Source organism: Dama dama, chromosome 5 (assembly GCF_033118175.1).
Source record: "Dama dama isolate Ldn47 chromosome 5, ASM3311817v1, whole genome shotgun sequence".
In the NCBI taxonomy this organism is placed as follows: domain Eukaryota; kingdom Metazoa; phylum Chordata; class Mammalia; order Artiodactyla; family Cervidae; genus Dama; species Dama dama.
Genome location: NC_083685.1, coordinates 10,770,774 through 10,782,843, shown reverse-complemented (window position 1 = coordinate 10,782,843; position 12,070 = coordinate 10,770,774). Strand labels below are relative to the sequence as shown.

Below are 12,070 nucleotides of genomic sequence, written 5' to 3'. Positions count from 1 at the left end.
CGCCGGCACCGCCGCGAAGCCGAGGCCGAGCCCGCCGCCGCTGCTGCTGCTCCCGCTGCCGCTTCAGCGCCACACATCGCCGGGACACCCGCGCCGGGCAGCCCGGCCGGCCGCCCGCCTGCCGGCGCTGTGCCCCGCCTGAGCTCCGGGCCGCCCCTCCTGTCGCCCGACTTCGTGTCCCCACGGCTCCACGCGCCCCTCGCCGCGGTCCGCTGGGGTTTCCGAGCCGCCACCGAACCAAGCAGTCGACTTGCAGGCGTCCGCCAAGGCCTCCCCAAGGTGGCGCCACACCCAGGACAGGCCCCGGGGCCCTCCGCAGCGCTGGCGCCGAGCTGATGACGTGAAGGGGTCAGGGGCCGTCGGGGCGGGGCTACGGGCCCTCACCGGCTGACTCTAGTGCCTGCGGGTGGCACTACAAACTAGTTTGTCCCAGCGCCGCGGATAGGTCTTCTGGCGCGGGAACTATCCTACGGAGGGATCGGGAGATAAACGACTAGTGATGGAGGTGCGCAAACTGAGGCTCCGGGCGGGTCAGGAGGTAACAAGAGTTGTATCTATAATAATGGCGATAATAATTATGTATATACGGGGCGTTCACTTTACGTGAGGCTCTTTTCTTCATTAGTTTCTCTCCTCTTTATAAAGTAGGCATTTGGCCCTTTGAGCTGTGTTCTTGTCCCTGTTAATAGGTGAGGTAACTGGCTGTCAGAGAGCGAAACTCATTTGCGCACAGCTGAGGACTGCTGAGAAGTGGTCAAGTCGTAACTGGAACGCAGGTTTGTGCTCCTTACTCTTACCAACACAGATGACCTTTTTTTTTTCTTTCTTTCTTTCTTTTTTTTTTTTTATGCCTGACTCGAGAAAACAAGTAATGAAAGCCGGATGCTAAAGTCTTTGCCTGTCAGCATTCCATCTGCGGACCAAACGCTGAACTGGGGTGCAGGCCTTCCCTCCCTGCAGCCCCCAGGCCCTGGCAGCGGGGAGCAGCCTACAGCTCAGGGGTCGGCCTGGGGGCTCTGGAACCAGCTCTGTCGCAGGGGCCCCCCAGATCTCTGACCCCAAGACTCGTTCGCTCAGCTCTTGTGTCGGCATTTAGCCGGGTATCTTTCCCTTTCGGAAAGTGGAGTAGCCAGCAAGTTCAGGCTCCCATAGCTCTGTGGGGGAGAGGGGGCCTCCCCAGATGCCGCTGCTCTTCTGCCAAACCTCTCCTGAGTAAAGGGTGGGGAAGTGGGGTGGAGAAGCCAGGCTATACCAACAGCCTATCAAAGAACCTTGCAGGAGCATTTGGTTAATCACCTCTTGGTGGTTCTTCATTCGTTCACTTATTTACTAAGCACCGCTGTGTGCCAGGCCTCCTGGACCCTGGGGAAAAAGTAGAAAAAAGACACAGTACCTGCTCATGGATCCTTTTTTTGGGGGGGGGCAGGGCGGGGAGAGAAGCAGTAAATAAAGAAAGAGAAGCACGAAAAGAAAGAAAGAAAGAGAAGCATGATTTGTGGATCCTAAGAAAGTAAACAGAATGCTGAGGTAAGAAACTTAACTGGGTGTGGGGACTTTTCAAGTAGAGGACCAGGAGAGGTTTCCGAGGTGGCAACCCTGATGCTGAGACCTCTGATAAATGAGAAGGAACTGTCTGCTGGAGATCCAGGTCGCTTTCTGGGCAGATGGAACAGTAGTTGTAAAAGTCTTAAACTAGAAGCTAGGTAAATGTGGTCAAGAAGCAGCACGATCATTGTAGCTGGAGCAGGGAGAGTAGGAGAAAGTGGTAAAGGATGAGGTTGGAAAGGTGAAAAGGGTTGTATCATCTACACCAGCGGTCCCCAACCTCAGGAATCTGATGCCTGATCTGAGGTGGAGCTGATATAATAACAGAAACAAAGTACACAGTAAATGTAATGCGCTTGAATCATCCCGAAACCATCCCCTCTCCCCTACCCTGGTCCGTAGAGATATTGTCTTCCTAGAAAGTGGTTCCTGGTGCCCAGAAGGTTGGGGACCGCTGATATACACCTTTAGCAGTCATGGTGAGAACTTTGGATTTTACTCTAAGCCACTGGAAGGTTTTAAACTAAAGAGGGATCTGATCAAATTTATGTTTTTAAAGATAAGACTCTGCTGTATGGAGAATTAAATATGGGCAAGTGAAAGTGGAGACATGGACAGTTATTAAGAGGCTGTTGGAATAGCCCAGATTATTATGATGCTTGAACTAAGACGGTGGCCATAAAGATAAAGTAGATTGGTTTATGTTGTTTTGGAGGTGCAGTTGAAAGGACTTCCTGAAGAACTCCATGTGGAAGATGAGAATAAGAAACAAATCAAGAATAATTTTCAGGACTTCCCTAGCTAAGACTCTGAACTCCCAATACAGCGAGCCTGAGTTCAGTCCCTGGCCAGAGAACTAGATCCCACATGTGGCAACTAAGACCCAGGGCAGCCAAGTAAAAGCAATAAAAATAAATACTTTAAAAAAAGAATAACTTTTAGGAGACCACCTTATGCAACTTGCATAGATGGTGGTGCCATTCGGTGAATGAAAAACTTGATGAGAGTGAGAAATCTAGAGTTATTTTTTATCTGGTTAATTTGAGGTTCTTGAGGAATGTACCAGAGAATTAGACACATAATGGGATATATTTTGCGGTACAGACATAGCCGTCCTCTTTGTTGGCCATACACCTATAGGACACTCCCCATCCCCCATAAAGTTGGTACGGCCATGTGTCTATGCTCTCCCCCAATGGGAAGTGAGCAGAAGGAGTTGTGCATATACCCAGGCCTTGCCTGGAGCATCTGTCGACAGATGCTCTCACTTACTCTGCCAGCTGGAAGATGATGACCAGGTTCTGAAGAAGGCAAGACTTTAAGATGGAAGATACCTGGGTGGAAGAGAACTCTGCCCTGTTGACCTCAGCATCCTCTCAGGATTGTTATATGAGAGAAGAAGAAAAAAAAAAATCTCTTATGTTGAGCTTTCATGTATTTACAGCTTTTTGTTATAGCAGCTTTGCCTATTCTTTGTAACACAAATAAGAAAGTGATTCTGCAGTGAACTGTGGGAGAAAGTTTTGAAATGACTTGGATTAACATTGTAACAGTTAGGAAATAGAAGGTTCCTTGGATTCTTTGGTTCTTTCAGTAATAATTTATCAGGTACCTCTCTGTTCCAGGCACTGTGCTACATAGTAGAGATGCAGAGATGAGGTCCAAGCCTTATGCATTTCTGAGTCTCGCAGCTAAACCCAACATCTGTCATCTGCACATGCTGTCCCTCTATCTAGAAACTTACTCTCCTTACTGAGCACACAGAGCCCAATTCCTACACGTTCTTTAACCACATTCTAAATATTAATTCATCAGAAAGACTGGGCCTAACCCTTGTGTGTGTGTGTGCTCAGTCACTTAGTTGTGCCCAATTCTTTGCGACTACTTGGACTGTAGCCCACCAGGCTCCTCTGTCCACGGGATTTCCCAGGCACGAACACCGGAATGGGTTGCCATTCCCTTCTCCAGGGAATCTTCCCAACCCAGGGACTAAACCCGCATCCGCTACACTGACTGGCAGATTCTTTACCACTGAGCCACCTGGGAAGCCCCAGCCCTGACCCTTCAGTTCAGCTCAGTCGCTCAGTCGCGTCCAACTCTTTGTGACTGCATGGTCGCATGCCAGGCTTCTCTGTCCATCACCAGCTCTCAGAGCTTGCTCAAACTCATGTCCATCGTGTCGGTGATGCCATCCAACAATCTCAACCAAGGTCTGACCCTTGGTTCAGTCTAAATCAATCATTCGTATTACCTCATAATTCACTTCCTTGTATTTAAGACGATTTTGAACATTTTATTTCTTTGTTATTTTTTTGACCGCGCTGCATCTTTGTTGCTGTGCTGGCTTTCTCTAGTTGCGGTGAGCAGGGGGCTGCTCTTCATTGCAGTGTGCGGGCTTCCCATTGCCGTGGGCTCTCTTGCTATAGAGCACAAGCGCACAAACTTAGTTGCTCCATGGCATGCGGGATCTTCCCAGAACAGGGACTGAACCCGTGACTCCTGCATTGGCAGGCAGGTTCTTTACCACTGAGCCACGGGGGAAGTCCCCACAATTTTAATTTATATATCCACTTCTTTTTTCTTTAGGGTCCTCTCCTCCATTAGATTAAATACTCTCAAAAAGGGAAAGAATCTTATCTGCATTATTAGTTCCATCCTCAACACCCAGCCCACAGTAGGTGTTTAATAAATATTTCTTGAAGAAGTCAAGGAATGTGGTAGACAGCCTAAGATAACCCTCGGAGATGCCTGCCTCTTGGTATTCACGGTCTTGTGTAATCCCCTCACTGTGCTCATGGGCTGACCTAGGGACTCACTTCAAATGATGGGCTGTCATGTCTGAGATTAGATTACAGAAAGGCTGTGGCTTCCCTCCTGGGAACCCCTCTGTTGCTCTCCCATTCTCTTGCCCATTTGCTCTGAGGAAAGCCAGCTCAAATGTGAGCAGCTTTATTAGTTTCCTGGGGCTGCCATAGCAAATTGCCATAAACTAAGTGACTTAAAAAAACAGAAATTTATTCTCTACAGTCCTGCAGGCCCAAAGTCTGAAATCCAGGTGTCAGAAGGGCCCTGCTTCCTCTGAAGACTCTAGGAAGGGTCCTTTCTATCTCTGCCAGCTGCTGGTGACTCCCAGCAGCCCTTTGGCCTTCCTTGGCCTATAGGTGTATCCCTCTTATCTCTGCCTTGATCTTCACATGACCTTCTCTGTGTGCCTCTGTGTTCTTTCCTCTTCCGAGGACACCAGTCATTGGATTTAGGGGTCACCCTAACCTAGTATGACCTCATCTTAACCTAAATAATTGCATCTGCAGAGACCTTCTTTCCACATTCTGAGGTTCCATGTGACCAGGAATCGGGGAGAGGATGCTAGTCAGCCACTACTGTTGCCCATAGCGGGGGCCCACATGTCGAGGTACTCATGTCTCACCAGCTGTCAGTGAGAACCTGAGGCCTGGCAAGTGGTCACGTAAGTGAGCTGAGCATGGATCCTCACGTAGTTGAACCCTGAGATGATGGCATCCTTGGCCAACACCTTGGTTGCAGCCCTCTGTACCAGAGGCACCCAGCTAAGCTATGTCCAAATTCCTGACCCACAGAAACTGTGAGATAATAAATGTTTTTAAAGTGCTAAAGTTAGGGGCAGTTTGTCATGCAGCATAGATAACTAACACAGATGTTGGTGCCTGAAAGAGGGGTGCTATCATAGCAGCTCCCTAAAATGTGGGAGTGGTTGGGAACCAGGCAGTGGGCAGAGGTTCTAAAGAGTTGGATGAGTGTGTTATAGAAAGCCTAAATTATCTTGAACAAATTTAGCAGATAAGAGGTCTGGGCTTTGGTTCTCAAAGTGTGGCTGCCAGACCAGTAGTATGGGGCACTTAGTAGATGCACAGTAAATATTTCTTCTTGGGGCCATAAGATTGGAAACCAGGAGTGTGTATCAGTGAGAAAAAAATCCTTTTACCATGTTCATTTCATTTTCAGAAAAAGTTTAATGAAGACAATGACTATCAGTTACCTTTTATTCTTCATGAAGTAGCTGAATGAGAGCGGGACATGATTGGAGGGACTGTGAGGAAATGGAGGCCCAGAGGTAAGGCAATTTATTTTTTCTAATTAAGATTAAAATTCACGTAACATAAAACTGACCATTTAAAAGCGAACAGTTCAGTGGCATTTAATGCTCAGTGTTGTGCAAGTATCATGTCTGTCTGGTTCAAAGGCATTTTCATCATCCCCAAGGGAAACCCGTATCTATTATCCATCAACTTTCCTTCTCTCCCTAGCTGCTAGCAGTGACCAATCTGATTTGTCTCTTTGGATTTACCTATTTTGAACATTTCATAAACACAGAATCAGACAATATGTGGCCTTTTATGTCCAGCTTCTTTCACATAGCATCATGTTTTTGAGGTTCATGTATATGATAGCATGTATTAGTGGTTCATTAGTTTTTTATGGTTAAATAATAATTTCATTATGTGAATGGGCCACATTTTGTTTATTCAATTCATCTGTTAATAGACATTCAGGTTATTTCCACTTTGGGGCTGTTGTGAATAGTACTTCTGTGAACATTGATGAAGAAGTTTTTGCTGGAGCCCCTGTTTTTTGTTATTTTGGGTATGTGACCCTCACCTCTTGATTCATTGCATTTGTCTACTAGGTATTGCTCATATACAATCATGTTGCATGTAACGCCATCTTGTGTTTCGTTTCAACCATTTTTAAAATTGAAGTATCGCTCAGTGGTAAAGAATCTGCCTGCCAATGCAAGACATGTGGGTTCAATCCCTGGTCCAGGAAGATCTCCTAGAGGAGGAAATGGCAACCCACTCCAGTACTCTTGCCTAGAAAACCCCATGGACAGAGGAGCCTGGCGGGCTACAGTCCATGAGGTTGCAAAGAGTCAGACATGACTTAGCAACTAAACAACAACAGTTGATTTACAACGTTGTGTTAGTTTCAGGTATACAGAAAAGTGATTCAGTTATATAGATACACTTTTTCAGATTCTTTTCCATTATAGTTTATTGCATGGTATTGACTACAATTGTCTGTGCTACACAGTACCGTTTAGTAACCGTAAGTTTGCTGTGAGTCTTTTCTGTTTTGTAAATAAGCTCGTTCGTGTAACACTATCTTTGAAAGACACCAGCCTGGTCGTTCAGTCTCTCCTGTCAGATCTTGGAGAGGATAGCGCTGTAGTTGTACCTACTAACCACAAGGTGGCACCTAGACTTAGAAAACCCCACATCAGCCCCCTTCTCAGGGCTGCAGGACGTTCCTTGTGTCCTTTATTCAGCCATTTCCTCTTGGGCACCGGGCAAGGCCAAAGGCAGAAACACCAGCTTTATACCCAATACTCCTGTGACTGACCCACATCTAAAAACCCAGAGAGATTAGGTTGTTCATAACCTGAGAACTTTGTTTTTGCTTCCAGACAGCTACCTAGTGTTCTAATAGGTTTCTGCCACTAAAAGAACAAGGAGATTACTGGGTCTAGGATGTCAGAATCAACATTATAGACATTTTCTTAATAGCTGGCATTTCTTTTGTTATTTGTCAGTTTAAGAAGCAGATTCTCTTACCATGAGTTTGATTCACAGGGATGGGGGCAAGAAACATGACATTTCTCTGTTTTCTCCAATTCACCCCAACAGGGTTTTCAGCAGCACTGGAGTATTAAAAGGTTGGCAGTTCCAATGTCTTATGTCCTCTCCTTCAGATAAGAGTACCACTTTTCTTTGGGGATCCATCCCTCATTCTCAGCTTCAAATGGACTAGAAGGGCCTCCAGGGCTACAAGGGTGGACCATTACAACTCAGGTCGAAGTGAATCAGCATATCTTGATTGCTCTGGCCACTGGTCAAGGGAAGGGCAGGATGTCACACCCACTGGACTAGTTAGCATGAACCTGAGTCTTTGCTGGGGCTAGCAAACACGGACCTTCTCCTAACCAGTGGACTTGAACCTTGCCCGGTATGAGATGAGAGCTCTTGAAGTCAGTTGGTTCCTCTAAGAATCCAGACCCGCCAGAACCAAAATGGGTACGGTTTAAACGTGGAGCCCACCTGGCAGAGGTGGAACCAAGAGATGGAAACTTTTTTTGAACTTCTGGATCAAGCCATGGTCAGAGCCGAGATCTCACAGTTTTGGAATATGGGGACCATATTTTTTTCACACTGACTTGAACTTGGTTTTCTGATACTTGCAAGTAAAATCTTCTTAAGTAATACACTGTGTATAGAAAATCTTCCCAGAAGTACTCTAACCTATATCATGAGATTTGGATTGAGTTGGTGGTAAGGTTAGGCATAGGAAAGTCATCACCCTAAATTTTGAGGGCTGTTTCGCATCATGGTAGGGATTGCTGTTTGCCTTCCCAAATCCATTTTCCTTTTATTCTTTAGAATTAAGAACTTTAGTTTTTAGGCACACCGACTCCCAGCTAAAAAGACGAAGTTCCTTATCCTTCTTTGCAGCTAGATGTGGCCATGTATCTTAACTTTGTCCAGTTCAGTTCAGTTGTTCGGTCGTGTCCGACTCTTTGTGACCCCATGGACTGCAGCACATCAGGCCTCCCTGTCTATCACCAACTCCCAGAGTTTACCCAAATTCATGTCCATTGAGTCGGTGATGCCATCCAACCATCTCATCCTCTGTCGTCCCTTTCTCCTCCTGCCCCCAATCCCTCCCAGCATCAGGGTCTTTTCCAGTGAGTCAGCTCTTTGCATCAGGTGGACAAAGCATTGGCGTTTCAGCTTCAACATCAGGCCTTCCAATGAACGCTTAGGACTTATCACCTTTCGGATGGACTGGTTGGATCTCCTTGCAGTCCAAGGGCCTCTCAAGAGTCTTCTCCAACACCACAGTTCAAAAGCATCAGTTCTTCGGTGCTCAGCTTTCTTTATAGTCCAACTCTCACACCCATACATGACTACTGGAAAAACCATAGCCTTGACTAGACGGACCTTTGTTGGCAAAGTAATGTCTCTGCTTTTAATATGCTGTCTTTTAATATGCTTTTAATATGCTTGTCTAGGTTGGTCATAACTTTCCTGCCAAGGAGTAAGCGTCTTAATTTCATGGTTGCAGTCACCACCTGCAGTGATTTTGGAACCCCCAAAAATAAAGTCAGCCACTGTTTCCACTGTTTCCCCATCTATCTGTCATGAAGTGATGGGGCTGGGTGCCATGATCTTAGTTTTCTGAATATTGAGCTTTAAGCCAACTTTTTCACTCTCCTCTTTCACTTTCATCAAGAAGCTCTTTAGTTCTTCACTTTCTACCATAAGGGTGGTATCATCTGCCTATCTGAGGTTATTGATGTTTCTCCCAGCAATCTTGATTCCAGCTTGTGCTTCATCCAGCCCAGCGTTTCTCATGATGTACTCTGCATATAAGTTAAATAAGCAGGGTGACAATATACAGCCTTGACGTACTCCTTTTCCTATTTGGAACCAGTCTGTTGTTCATGTCCAGTTCTAACTGTTGCTTCCTGACCTGCATACAGATTTCTCAAGAGGCAGGTCTATTTATAAGTCCAAAGACATATAAATAGAAGTTTTGTGGGCAGCCTCTGGGAAGTTGCCTTATAGGGAAAAGTGTCCCACCTTTCTTTGTCCTTTAACCATCTTGCTTCTTGGATGTTGTTGTGATGACTGGAATGTTAGAAGTTATATTAAACCTCGAGGATGAGGGTCATGCTGTAGGGATAATGGAACATTGAAATAGTAGGAATCACTTATTTAAAGACTCTGTGGAATCACTTTAATAGCCCTTCACTGCTCACCTTTGGGCTTCTTTTACCTGAGAGAGGTACATGAGTACGTTCTAGGGAGCCTTCTTCCCTGCCTGCAGTCAGCGGGGGCCCTTCTCGTCCTTCCATGATGTCATTACCTTATTGCTCTCATTGTATCCCGCACTTACATCATAGTATAGTCATCTCTTTTGAAAGTCTGTCTCTCCTTACCATATCCTGAGCTTCCAGAGATAGTGAGGCTCACAGGGATTACTCGTCTCTGCGTCACCAGTACCTGGCACTCAGTAACCTGCCAGTCATTGTTTATGATGGATGTACGTACGTGTGAAGAGCATCAGGCCCAGGCTAGGCCAGGCATCCCCCTTGGCACTGTCAGAACACCCTCTTCCCGTTAAGTCCCTATGTTTAATCCCTCTCTCTCCCTGGGTAGACCCAGGTGCTGTGAGAACAGGGACAGAGGTTTCAGCTGACCTCACGCCACCACACGCCACCTCATGCCTAGGAGACTGCCAAGATGGAAGAACAGGGGGCAGAGGGTGGGGTGAGCTCAAAACTTTGCCTTTTGCCACTCATTTATCATGGGACTGTTGCTGCTGCAGCTCATCATCAAGGTTAAAATACAGAATCATTTTATTGGCAGTGAACCTCATTTCACCTTGAAGCAACATGAACTGGAACATCTTGTTACTTTCAACTGGTCATAAAATCATCACCTCAATGAGATGTACCCATTTCAGCTATAGAATGATTAAGAGTTTTTGAATACATATATAAATATGTGTTGTCCTAAGTCACTTCAGTTGTGTCCGACTCTTTGTGACGCTATGGACTGTAGCCTGCCAGGCTTCTCTGTCCATGGGATTCTCCAGGCAAGAATCCTGGAGTGGGTTGCCATTTCCTTCTCCAGGGGAACTTCCAACCCAGGGATTGAACCTGCATCTCTTACGTCTCCTGCATTGGCAGATGGGTTCTTTACCACTAGCAACACCTGGGAAGCCCATATGTACATATATAGAATCTAAAAGGTTAAATACAAGTAAACCTAATAATCTAAAAGATTCAGTTTACTTGTATTTCATTGTTTAAAATTTAGTAATATTGTTCTGCTTTCATTTTTCATGTCTTCTATTTATGACAGTTAAATGCTGTTCTTTTTTATGTACTGCAAATAAGGTATTTTTCAAAAATTTTATCTAAATAAAAGTCACTTTAAAAAAGTAAATAATAGTACAAGTATATGCATATATGACAAAAATTGTGAAGTGCTACTCAGAGAAATCAAATGAGTCTTTAGTGGAATAGGGGTCGCTTACCAACATGTGGCTTAGCCTCAGTGAAATAAAGGGGTCAATGACTGAGTTCCACCACTCCCCTGACACTGTCTGCAAAAATTATACAGGTTTGTTTCTCAGGAAAGGATCAAACTTCTCCCCCAAATTCTTAAAGGAAGCTGTGACCCAATCATGATCACTCACAAACCACTACTGTGATTCAGTTCTTTTTGCTCCATTTTCGTTGCTCACTAAGGAATGTTCAGATTCCGAATTTACTAATAGTACTAATTGCTAACTTGCCAGGTCCCCTGACTAAAGGCAGGCAGTGTTCTGCATACAAGATTCAAAAAGTCTGAAAATACAGACCTCACTTTTTTTTTTTTTTGAAATGGACAAGTTATTTAATTAGGTTCTTTGCAAGAAGTTCAGAATACTACTTTGTGAGGGTAAATTCCATTTGTGAGAGCAAACACAGAGCGGAGGTAGCCCTGGAGCTGAGGGACAGCTTTGATTCTTCGCAGAATTTGTGAGTCCACAGCTTTCTGATCAACCTTGCGCTGCTCTGTGATCTCGTATTTCTCTCTCTCTGTGTCGAAGATCTCACCCTCTTGGTGTCTCGGCTTACGCAGCTTCTTCTTCTTGAGGTAAGTGTCAGTGAGATGTTCTGGGATTTTCACACCACTGATATCGATTTTGGTGGAGGTGGCAATGACAAATTTCTGGTGTGTTCTACGCAGAGGAACTCGATTGAGGGATAGAGGCCCAGTCACAAGTAGCAAGCCACTGCCCAGCTGCTTCAGGAAAACGACCCTCTTGCCTCTGTGGCGCCCCGTGAGGATGATGAGAACGGTCCCAGGAGTGACGCTGGCGGGCAGCTTCCTCACGTGCTTACTGAACGGTTTCTTGCCGTGACTCAACAGTTTCCGAGGCACGTCTTCAGTAGGGTAATACCTAGGCATTTTGCGGAGTTTGACCACCCGGGTACCACCATTCTTGTCGCCACCAACTGGTTTTGTGACAGTAGCAAGAACCCGAACCTTCTTTTTCTTTTCGACCTTGGATTTAGCTGCTGAATACTTTCTCTTGTACAGGGCCTTTCTGGAGTACATGGCTGATCGGGAATATCTGCCAATTCCTCTGACCAGGACAGGGTTTCAGCTGCAGTGGGGCTTCCCCTTCTTAACTTTCTTCACCACTTTCACCTTTTTAGCCTTGTTGACAGCATCAGCCTTCTTGGCTTCAGGTTTTTTCTCCTTAGTATCTGGCTTCTCAGCCTTTTCACCCGCCATCTTGCAAGATGGGAAAGAGCCAGACCTCACTTAAAATGAGTAAATGGACATCTGGTTTTCAAGTTAATCGCTTATGAAACTGGTCCAGCAGGAATCTGTCTCATTTGTTCTCTTTGAACTTACAACACTGAGAGCCAACCTTGAGTGTCAAGTGCACATTTTCCCCGTTTTACCTCCCCGTCTCTCAGGGCAGGGGCTGG

At 45.7% G+C, this 12,070-nt stretch overlaps 1 long non-coding RNA gene and 1 pseudogene across 8 annotated transcripts in view; one reads left to right on the top strand and one right to left on the bottom strand.

Annotated features, from left to right (window-relative positions):
* Positions 1 to 121: 121 nt before the first annotated feature.
* LOC133056470 (uncharacterized) overlaps positions 122 to 12,070 on the top strand; it is a 91,243-nt gene continuing 79,294 nt past the window's right edge. For 3 of the 8 annotated variants that reach the window (XR_009692823.1, XR_009692825.1, XR_009692820.1), the window contains exons 1-3: positions 133 to 538; positions 690 to 776; positions 5,527 to 5,635. This is a non-coding gene — a long non-coding RNA (uncharacterized LOC133056470). Of the gene's footprint in view, positions 539 to 689; positions 777 to 1,426; positions 1,528 to 5,526; positions 5,636 to 12,070 lie in introns of all 8 variants that reach the window. The other 5 variants (XR_009692822.1, XR_009692819.1, XR_009692826.1 and 2 more) reach the window with 4 other exon arrangements.
* Positions 10,952 to 11,909, bottom strand: LOC133056465 (large ribosomal subunit protein eL6-like; annotated as a pseudogene).